The sequence below is a fragment of the Myodes glareolus genome, chromosome 16 (genome assembly GCF_982192425.1).
Source record: "Myodes glareolus chromosome 16, mMyoGla1.1, whole genome shotgun sequence".
In the NCBI taxonomy this organism is placed as follows: domain Eukaryota; kingdom Metazoa; phylum Chordata; class Mammalia; order Rodentia; family Cricetidae; genus Myodes; species Myodes glareolus.
In genome coordinates, this window is record NC_142041.1 from 60,258,069 (window position 1) to 60,267,964 (window position 9,896).

Genomic DNA, 9,896 nt, shown 5'->3' on the forward strand with positions numbered 1-9,896 from the left:
ATTAGTGTCATGCAGGAGTAAATTCATTGCGTTAATGTTTTTTTCATGAATCACTTGATTTGATTTTAGGCCAATACTTCGGTGTATTGATCTTGGGTAATGAGGCAAGACAGAAACAAGAGAATTGTCCAGAATATGAGTCAAGGTCTGGGTAAAAGGAGGCAGTGGTACCTTGGGGTGGAAAGCAGACGGTCCCTCTCAGGTCAAAGCAGAAGGAATAAACTGAACTGGCTGGAGCAACCATCTATAGCTAATGAACACGTGTTTCTTTTTTTGATTCTGTGCTTCTAGGCTGATGTAAAACATGGTCATTATTTGTCTTCGACACTGTGGAAAACTGAATTCTATAAGTGCATCTTGGACTAGTTATACTAAAAATATTACTGGGTTGAAAGTGTTTCAGCGAAGCTCTACCTACCAAGGGAAAATCATATGGCATCCTCTATTGTGCCCAGACAGATGTAGATGATTGAATGCATAAAATAGGCCAGATTTTATACATGTCAATGCAGACAGAATAAAAAACCCTCAGTTCATGATGCTGGATACTGAAACAGCTTCAGGATGTTGCAGAAGAAACAACATGCTCCTCTGGAACCATGGACACCAAAGAGCAGGGTGACCCTGCCTCAGACAAGTAGCTAAGGTTACAACCCATTGAAAGAACATAGGTAAATATCATGTGACTTAAAAAAAAATCCAGCCTGGAAAACGCTTTTTCTGAAACAGACAAATGTTGTCTGCTTAGCTATTTTAATTGAAAAAAAAATGTCTTACACAATTTTCAGACTAAAATTCTGGTGAACTGTGGACTTAAGTTATGGGTACTTGCACTCAAACAAAGAAAGCAGTTTACCTTCTTCCTACTTTTTAAAAAACATTGTTTATTTTATTGTGACAGGATTTTACTACATAATCCTGACTGATTTGAAACTCACTGTGTAGACTTGGTCTCCCTTGAGACCTACCTTTCTCTGGCTCCCGAGTGCTGGGATTAAAGACTTGTACCTCTGCCTGGCTCATCATCTTCTCTCTTAATACTAGGCATCTGTAGGTTGACCATCTCTCCATTCCAGGACCTTTTGGCAGCAGCTTACATTCTTAAGATATGTCAAAGTCCCTGTTATGGTATCTGCTACATAGTAATATCTCATTAAGTGTTTCCTAAATCTAAGTCTATGAAAACAAAATCTACTCAAAACATATTTCTCAGAAAAATGTATAATCATCAATACTTTAATACAAAATTAAATAGCATCTGTCTTCTCCAGTATTCTGTTTGACTAAAGATACACAAAGGACTTGAACTTTGCATGTTAGGCCTGTGAAATCTTCAAATTTTCCAATTTTGGATATATCTTGCTTCACATTGACTTCTAGGTTATTTTTTCACATTTTTATGTGTGTGTTAGCCCACCAAATACTTTCATAAGAAAATGCACTGGTGGGCTATGCTGTCAGTCTAAGAAACTGAATGATGGAAGGATGGAGGAAGACAGAAGCCCACAACAAAAAGGGCAGGCATGGCTTAATTTCATTCATTCAGAGATAGATAAATAGATATAGATAGATAGATAGATAGATAGATAGATAGATAGATAGATAGATAGATGAGAAATAGATAGATGATGAATAGGTAGATGAGAGATAGATAGATAAACAAATATAAAAGGAATTTATTAGAATGACTTACAGACTGTATTCCAGCTAATCCAGCAATGGTTGACTGCAAATGGGAAGTCCAAGAACACAGAAGTTGCTCAGTCCATGAGGCTGGTTGTCTCAGCTGGTCTCCAGAATATGCTGGAATTCCGAAGTAGACTCTAATGTCAGTGAAGGAATGGACTTGTTAGCAAATGCTTCCTTCTTTCATGCCCTTGTATTGGCTTCCAGAAGAAGGTATGACTCAGATTAAAGGCACATCTTCCTGTCTCAAGATCATCCGTTTCCTGCTTCAAGATCCACATTAAAGGCATGTGTCTTCTTACCTCAAAGTTTCATGCTAGACGTGGATTCAGCCACTTCAAACCAAGCAAATAAATGTACCCACCATTTCTGGATTGTAGTTCATTCCAGATGTAGTCAAGTTGGCAATCAAGAATAGCCATCATACGTGGGTCATTTGTACAGTTTCCAGATAAAAATATAGGTCTCTCAATTAAATTTGAGGTTCATTACAAATAGGCTCTTTGTAGCATCCCTGCCCACTATGTAGATTCCCAAACTTTCCATCAATAGCTACAATTCTGCATGTTTGTAAAAGTGTTCAGTTAAATCTATTTGTTTGCCTTCATTTAGCTGAATAGATTCTGTCACAGGTTCCCCAGGCACTAAACATCTTCATGATAGCTGAACGGGTGGCTCTGAACTGGCTCTTCCAACACACATATCTGATCATGAAAACCCACTTTTGTCACCAGTATGCTAATTGATTGACTATTGCATTTGAAGAAGCACTGATGGTATTAACTTGTAATTGTTACTATATACACAGTTACCCCAAAAGAAGTGAAGGCTGCATGAGGTCAGGAGCAAGATTCCTTTCCATCCCCTCTCAATGATAGGTTTGGGGTCTTGGCTCATAGCAACCTAATAGAGCCTTAAAAATTGCTCAGACATGTAAATAAAGAAGTAAGACTGAAAGTGAAAGAGGCCACCCCTAGATTAAAGGTAAAGGGTGGTCTTGAAATCCACATGTGTTGGCAATAGGAACACACTCTTAGAGCCAGTAATCCTTGATGTCAGTGTCAAAGCAAATGCGTGCATGTGCGTTATTAGCTTTTGTGCTAATCTGATGCTAGGGACATTTACAGAAGGTCCTCAACTTGAATTTGCCTCAGTCCAGTTTGGGAGCTTTACAAAGCGCTAAGGTGATCCACATTCAATAGGCCCTACACTTCAAATTCTGCACTTGGCTCGTTTCCCAAGCTGATAGTATGCCGCATGATGCTCTCTGTGACAAAGGTGTCAGCTGCGAGTCACTGTTTGCAGTCAGCCACACAGAGACACAACCATATTCTCCAGTCTACAGTATGCCATTCAGCCAAGCCCTCAGTAAAAGAAGGAATTGAGGCCAATGACCCCGCTCCAAGCCATGTTCCTTACTATACTCTGTGGGGAACCCACTGGAAATGATGGCACATTCATGTAATCCCAGTACTTGGGAGGCAAAGGCAGGTGGATCTTTGTGAATTCTAGGCCAACCTGGTCTACAAAGTTCCATGACAGACAGAGCTACATAGTGAGGTTCTGACTCGAACAAACAGAAAAAAAATAGATTCATTAAATGAATTTTTGACTTTTGGAAAATTTTTGGCGGAGCTTAAAATTTTTCATGTAAATGAAAGAAAACTCTGTACAAGTCATAAAATCCTATCGAATTTGTGATCAATTAGATGTTAAAATATAAGTTACTTTGACATACTATTTACACTGCCCCCCAAGTCCCATCTAAAAATGATACCAAGTTTATAAACCATTTATCCAATCATCTCTCACCATGTCCTTGTTGTATATTTTTTGCTATTGAAAATTATAGATACAACTTTATGATTTATATCTTTAACAAAACTTATTTTCCAAAACTGAAGCAGAGATAGAATGGGAAGATGGGGGTTGAATACTGTCTTAGTCACTGTTCTATTGCTGCAAGGCAACACCATGAACCATGGCAACTCTTATAAAAGAAGCATTTAATTGGGTCTTGATTACAATTTCAGAGGGTTAGTGCTTTATCATCATGTCAAAGAGCATGGCTGCACTAAGGTAGGCAAGGTTCTGAAGCAGTAACTGGGAGCTCTAATCTGTTCCTTCCATAGATAACATGCAGCGAAAGAGACACACTGGGTCTGCCGTGGGCTTTTAAACCTCAAAGGCCACCCCTAGTGATACACCTCTTCAACAAGGCCATACCTACTCCAACAGGGCCACACCTCCTCCAACAAGGCCACACCTATTCCAACAGGGCCACACCTCCTCCAACAAGGCCACACCTACTCCAACAGGGCCACACCTACTCCAACAAGGCCACACCTCCTCCAACAAGGTCACACCTCCTCCAACAGGGCCACACCTCCTCCAACAAGGTCACACCTATTCCAACAGGGCCACACCTCCTCCAACAAGGCCACACCTATTCCAACAGGGTCACACCTCCTCTAACAGGGCCACACCTATTCTAACAGGGCCACACCTCCTCTAACAGGGCCACACCTATTCCAACAGGGTCACACCTCCTCTAACAGGGCCCCACCTATTCCAACAGGGCCCCACCTCCTCTAACAGGGCCCCACCTCCTCTAACAGGGCCCCACCTCCTCTAACAGAGCTCCACCTCTTAATCTTACCTAAAAAGACTAGCAATTAGGGTCTAGATATTCAACTATATGAACCTCTTTGGGCCATTTTCATTCAAACCACCACAAATAAGGTCAAAGTACATGGTACATTTGTGTATGAAAATGTCTTTATCAATCTTATTACTGAGTACTATGAAGATATTCCAATAAAATAAATACACTTAAAGAGAGCGAGATACACACTATGACAAAGCTTGCTGTGTTGACCTTGGTTTACGTATTTCAGGTTTGCTGACAGCTCATGTGCTAGTATATGCCAACAGGGCCTGGAGTACTCACTAGGACAGCCAGCTCCAGAACGCTGCTTTGATAAATATTATCGAGACAGTTGTTTTGACACCTGTGGCTCAGGAGTCTCACTTTAAGAAATCCTGAGTTGTGTCCTTCATCATAGTGCTGCCTTTAAAATAAAATAAGAAGCATGGTTCTCAACCTGGCAGTACATCAGAGGCCCCAGTCTGGAGCTCAGTCAACTGCTCCAGGTGATTCTGGTTGACAAGCAAGGTGGAGAGCAATTGGCTCAGTAAATAGAAGGGCTGGCTAGACGCTTCTGTGACACATTTCCTCATGGTACGTGTACAATGTCATAATTAGTAACCAAAGCCATGTCTAGCTAGAAGCAATACCAACAAAAACACATCTATTAAATTTCTCCATCTTTCATTGCTTAGCCACTGAGACAAGAATGGGTGACTCTGAGGATGACCACCCACGCAGGAAAAGCGTGGTCTCTCTCAGCACCCCCAAGACTGTGGAATGCAGGAGGGCGTCTACCACAGCAGCGCTCGCCACCATCCACATTCCTTCCGTTTTTGATCTAACGGCATTTGTGGGTGTTGGAGAACCTGGTGGAATAAGTCTTGAAATATCTATCCCTCAAACACGTCAGAAACCAGAGAGCAGGGCTTCCTTGCACAGTCAGCTTTACCACCTCTCCCCACCACCCCTCTTCTTTGATGGCTAAAATATGGAGAGTGGGGGGGGGGAACCTTCCAATACCGCTGCAGAGAGTACAGAAAGCTCACTACTGTGATGAGATATGTGAAGAGAAGCCCCAGAAGTGAACACGTGGAGGTTGTGAAGGAGGCCAGCCTTCAGGATGGGCTCAGAGTTTCATTGCCCTTGGGACTCAAGCTACACAGGGTGATGTAGTAGAAGGCCACTTGTTTGTTCCTACCTGCCCAGACTCAAAATAACAACACAGAAACTGTATTAATGAAATCACTGCTTGGCCTATTAGCTCCACTTCTTATTGGCTAGCTCTTACATTTTAATGTAACCCATTTCTATTATTCTGTGTATCGCCACGTGGCTGTGGCTTACTGGCAAGGTTTCAGCACATTTGTCTGCTGCAGATGGCTACATGGCTTCTCATTGCCTCTGCCTTCTTTTCCCCAGCGTTCAGTTTTCAGTTTTCCCATTGGCTGAAAGCAGCTTCTTTATTTACTAACCAATAAAAGCAACACACATACAGAAGGACTTCCCACACCAGGGTGACTGTGGCTTTATTCTTTGGTCTGCCTTGGTGTGCACAGTATTGCTGCCCTGGCTGTGAAGCATGATAATACCCCGACCCTTCACAGCAATCACGCAGGTAACACACTGTGCCCACCAAACCTCTATACAAACACGCCTGCCACTGCCACTGTGCAACTCAACTATAGTACAGAAGATGCACTCTGAGTGTGCAAAGGATCAGCTGTTGCTTAAAAAATAAAATGTGATGTTTTGGAAAGATTATTTCATAAAGACAGACTAAGCGATTGTCTACAACCACATGTCTAAGTTCCAAATGGATCAAGAAGTCACATATAAAAGATAAACTTGTGAAAGCGCCAGAGAAAACCACTGTGGATAATCACTTTATAACCTTGTAGTGCTTTTCTGTGATTGAAACCCCCAAAATAATATAAGAAAAATTGATAAATCCAGCTACATAAATGGTTAGAAATGCATGTTATAGGACATGATCAACAATAAAAGGCAAGCAACAGACTGTGCCCAAACACCAGCAGATTACATTACAAGGCTAATTTGAACATATTAAGGTTAATAAAAACCCATAAGAGAAAAGCCAACGAAGATAAAAAGAGAAGGAGAAAAGACAGAAGTTAGAAGAAAAGGGATAAAACATGCAAACTCTACTAGCAACAGTGAATGTAAGTGAATGTACTGTGTCCTGGGCTCCAGGTGAGCTCTGCACACATTTTATTACATACAATTCTTCAGGCATAAGTAGTCCATGGTTCTCTGAAGTACATACACAAGGGTACAGAGGCACCAGAAATGAAATCATTGACCTGAAGTCTCAGAGCTAGTAAATGATGGACTCTCAATCTTCCTCTGACTGCTGGGTTCTCTTAACTGCTAAGCATACTTCCTCTCCTACCAGGATAAAGGCAAACTACACCACATCAAAGTTGAACCTTTCCCATCTCAGACAAAAAAGGGAAATGTTCTAACCCACTTTTTACGTTTTTGCCCTGACATATTGCTAGTGACATAGAAACAGTCACACCCTACCTAGGTAACCCAGCAATTCTATTTCTGTCACACACATATGTAAGTTTGCTGACTTATGAGGTTAATATTTCTGTAGGATTTCTTTATAAACACAAAACATTGAAAAACATCTCCCTGACCATCGTAATGGTACAGATTTTTAGTGGAATGCTATATAATGTTAAAGAAAGCAGTATTCTGTATATTGAGGACAAACACTGGCATATAGCAAACCTAACATGTCCCACGCTATCGTCTCGCCAGCAAGAACCACGCGGGACACTAGGATTCTTCTGCAGAAAAGCTTTAATGCGTCCTGAGAGAGAGAGCATCAGCTAACATGGCCGGGGACCCCTAAATGAGGGAACCCCTCCTTTATATAGGAAACAGTCCTTGCTTTGGACGTGTCACCCTTGGATTGGCCCGCTGCCCATTAGCCCAGGTGAAGCCTCAGGAGTAGGCGGGGACAGCAGTGGAAAGATACCGAGCACATGTGCGTTCACCTGGTGGTGAAACCGGATGCCAGCGCCATCTTGTAATGGAGCATGTGGATGCGGCCCTTCACACTAACAAGCAAATACAGACACACATATATAGTGTGTTATCTTTTGTAAAGAGAAAGAATGAATATATTTGTTATGTGGTCTAGGGAGAAGATGTGGCTGTTTAAGAAAAAAATGGTCCCCAAAGGGAGTGGCACTATTAGGAGGTGTGACCTTGTTGGAGGAAGTGTGTCATTGTGGGGGTGAGCTTTGAGCTCTCCTGTGCTCACGTTACTCCCAGTGACACAGTTCACTTCCTGTTGCCTGCCTATCAACATGCAGCAGCTCCATCCCCAGCACCACGTCTTCCTGCATGCTGCCATGTCCCACCATGATGACAACGGACTGGACCTCTGGACTGTAAGTCAGCACTTCAATTAAATATTTCCTGTGTAAGAGTTTCAGTGATCACGGTGTCTCCTCACAGCAACAGAAACCCTAACTAAGACAGAAGACAAAGATTCTAATTCCAAATCCAATTTAAAACCACCACCTGACACAAATCATTGACATGTGAGTATACCCATGGGGTTTTTTTTAAGTTAAATGAGACGGCAGAACACGAATACAGAATTGCGAGTCCATTCTATCTAGATTTGTCAGTTGTATGGTCACAGCACAGACGGCAGGGTTCATGAGCGCCAGTGATGCTCTAGCATACTGCTTTTGGCCCAAGAGACCTTCTATTCGGCAGTTCCGCCGGCTGCACAGGTGAATGATCTCTTTTTGATGCTGTCCTACTTCCGTACATCATCTCCTCTGATTCTGTCGCTCTCCAGTATTCAGAAGCAAATCCCACCAGCTGTGTCCCTCCGACCTTCAGGGACCTTTGCAAGGATATGGGGCACAAGAGAACACAAGAGAGTCTTTTCAAAGGGCATTCTTTAGGGGTGCTGTAGCCAGAAGTTTTACGGCTCCCCAAATTTATACTAAAACCTAATCATCACTATAATGGTCGGTCCCCCAAATTTATAATAAAACCTAATCATCACTATAATAATATTGGGGTGGGCCTTTGCAAAGATGATTGGGTCAGAAGAGTGAATCCTTAGGAATGGGATTTAGGGTCCTTTCACAAAGGGCTCAAGGTAGTTCAATCATCTCTTCCATCACGTGAAGATATAGTAGGGTCTCACCAATCGTGAATGTGAAAAGGACCTCATTGGGTGTGGAATCTTCTGGCACCTTGACTTTAGACATACTAGCCTCAAGGAATGAAATAGAATTTCCATAGTCTATATGTTTATACTGCAAGTTTTCAGTAGTTTATCTTAGCAGCCAAAACTAAGAGAAGAGTCATGCAGAGAAGTGGGCTTCATTATCTGTATTTTACTTTACTAAGTAATGTAGGCAAAATACATTTTACATAGTACATGTTACATATTACATCATCCCTTAACGGTTGCTTACTGTTTGTTAAAAATACGGAAGTATGCCACTTTATTTGGAAGTAACCTCCATCAATCACCCTCAGAAATACTTTGTTTAAAAAGAACACTTATGTTTGAGGCAACTATTTCTCAACCTAAGGTCAACTTTTTATAACCTCAAGAAATATTACTTATTTTAAAAACCACCTTCATACAAAAATGAGTAGATGGCTCCTTGGCTTTAGAAAATATGATTAAGAAGGAAGCAAGAGCATCTCTAAAGTATCTTAATCACTTCTCTAAAAGAGCATTAGAATCTTATAAATAAAGAAAATGCATTTGTTTGTTCTCTAGTGTCAGGGAACAACATTTATTTCTGAATGAATTGCAATGCACTTTGACATCAATACTTTAAATACAAAGTTCTAATAATTTCTCCCCCAATGCCAGTCAATAAACTCTTGCACTTTAACAAGAGGATGCCTACAAATGTGTTATAGTTGCACAAAAGGACAGGAATGCATATTTATTGCAAGAACAGATTTTGAGGTTTGAGTGCATGATAGTCTTAGTATACACTTGATCTAACCCGTCATTCCCCTGCCATTCATTAACACTTCTTGTTTCTGGTTCTTTCTTTCCATTCTAGCTACACCAAACCCAGGTAAACTTTATATCACACCCACTGTTAAAAGCTTCCTGGAAAAGCTTTCTCCATCAGTCTCTTCACATTTACCTATAGATTCTATATTAATTAATACAGATGAAACTGATATTGCAGGGGTATGTGCCTTCAGTACAGTGCACTGCAAGCCAAACTAACTGGTGTCATAGTACATGTCCATCAATAACTATCTTGTAAAGATTCACTCTATTCCAGCATTGCCTCCAGATGTACTTAACAGAAAACCAAAATCATAAAACCTAAAAGCTGAAACAAGGTAAGCAATAAAGTCACCTGCCACATGTCAGTGCCTCAGGGCTATGACAGGACAGTACAGGGAGTTAGTAAACCTCTGGGGTTGAGACCAAACACCTTCTCAAAAGATGAGAGTAAGCAGAGAGTGTTCATTTCCAGGAGGGCGGTCTGGGGTTAGGTATTAGGCAGTGAATGTGAGCACACAG